The sequence below is a fragment of the Solanum tuberosum genome, unplaced genomic scaffold (genome assembly GCF_000226075.1).
Source record: "Solanum tuberosum cultivar DM 1-3 516 R44 unplaced genomic scaffold, SolTub_3.0 scf00551, whole genome shotgun sequence".
NCBI lineage: Eukaryota > Viridiplantae > Streptophyta > Magnoliopsida > Solanales > Solanaceae > Solanum > Solanum tuberosum.
Window position 1 is genome coordinate 249878 of NW_006239473.1, and position 1897 is coordinate 251774.

The window sequence follows — 1897 nt, forward strand, 5'->3', positions numbered from 1 at the left end:
AACCCCAAGGGGGGGGGGGGGGGGATATATATAAATGAAACAGTATTCGAGGCTAAGATTTTCGCTAAAAGGGGTTTAAAAAACGAAGAATTAAACACACGAAGGTTCAATATTTATTATATTTACATAAAAAATTATTTTAACCATATATAAATAAGGTAATTTTTCATCAAAAAGGATTTGAATGAATCCCCTCGGTCTTACCCGACTCCCCGAAGAAACAAATATGGGTCTTCACATTATTGCGCAAGCTAACTCATAAAATTCTCTATGACTTCATTGCATTATGGACGTTAGCTCTTAAATAGTTGTAGGAAATGACTATTCAAGTACATTTTTTACTACATCAGAATTTGGTCTATAATTATACATTAAATCTCAATCTTCAAATCTTTTGAAATTAATTAAGGAAATCAATGCATTGAATTTTGAAAGAACACACTATACCATGAATCTAATCCATATTATTGACCCATTGAACGTAACATTTCAGATTCTTAATGCATTAATTTTTAAAAGAATATATTATAGTTATTACTTTGAACTTTGGAGCTTATAACATAACTATAACTAGTGTACATGTCCGCGCTTCGGACAGTTATAAAACTATTAATATATACTTAATCACTAATGTCACAATTTCTATAACAAATAAATCCTTTTTAATCAAACATCTTTTTCATGATTTTTAATATCCAACACGATTTATTTTTAAGTTAACAGTGAAATACTCTATTAAATTAGTGTATACAAATTAACTTCTACGAGAAAAACCAACAATATGAAAAAATGACACAAAGAGAGATAAAAATTGTGCACTGACTTAGTGATTAATCTCCGTAAAAGCTGTGCAAAGGAAAAACTCAAGAAATATGAAATATTCTCGAACTCTCGCCGTGTAAGAGGCAAAAAAATTTTGTAACATATACATTTCACAGCAACCATAAATCTTTTGTCTGAAACATAATTACATATTAATTAGGAAAGGTAAAAGAAACTCAAAATTGTTGTGTAGTCTCCCCAAATTTCATATTGTAATAACAATAATAAAACACCAGAGTATAAAAATAAGAGGAGAAGAAAACAATAAAGATACAATAGATTTTTCGCTTTAGGGAGTCCAAAGTAACTTTATAATATATATATATATGCGCTTTTTAATTGTTTAAACTAATACTTACAAGCTATCAAATATTACAAAGTTAGCAAATTCTTTTTTTCTTTGATTTTTCATCACCTGATGGTTTTAATCTTCTAAAAAGAAAATATATATATTCACTGTTAGACAATCACTTAAAGAGGTCCTCTGATCCTCAGATATCTTATAGCTAGAAAAACTAAAACTAACGATTCACATAACAATAAATTAAGATAATAGTCCTTCGGGATGGCTCAGCTAGTTTGGAGGGTCGTCATCCACACGAATTACCCGGGATCGATCCCCCTCAATGCCTTATGAGTCGAGTCTATCGTATAGGGTTTGGCTAGAGCAGTACTTTACATCTCCTGTGTGGTTTGCATACTATTATATTGATCATGTTGTACAATTTGAAATCTACAAATATATATATAAAATTGACACTTCAAAATATAAAAGATATATAAAAAATAACGATAAAAAAACCTTGTTTAAATATCGAAATTCGAAATGTGTTAGAAAAGAGAATATTAATTTGATCTTCAACACCTAATCAAACACCCTTGTAATAGCCTAGGACATTGATACCTCTAGCATCACATGGTGAAAAAAGCCTTTTGCGGGAAGGAAAAAAAAGAAAAACAGAAGATATGAAGATTGAAACTTTACAAAGAGATTTCTGCTCTACATTTGGACTAACAGACGTATAAATATATAAACAATACCGATATTTGGAAGAAGGTGAAAAATCGGAGCACT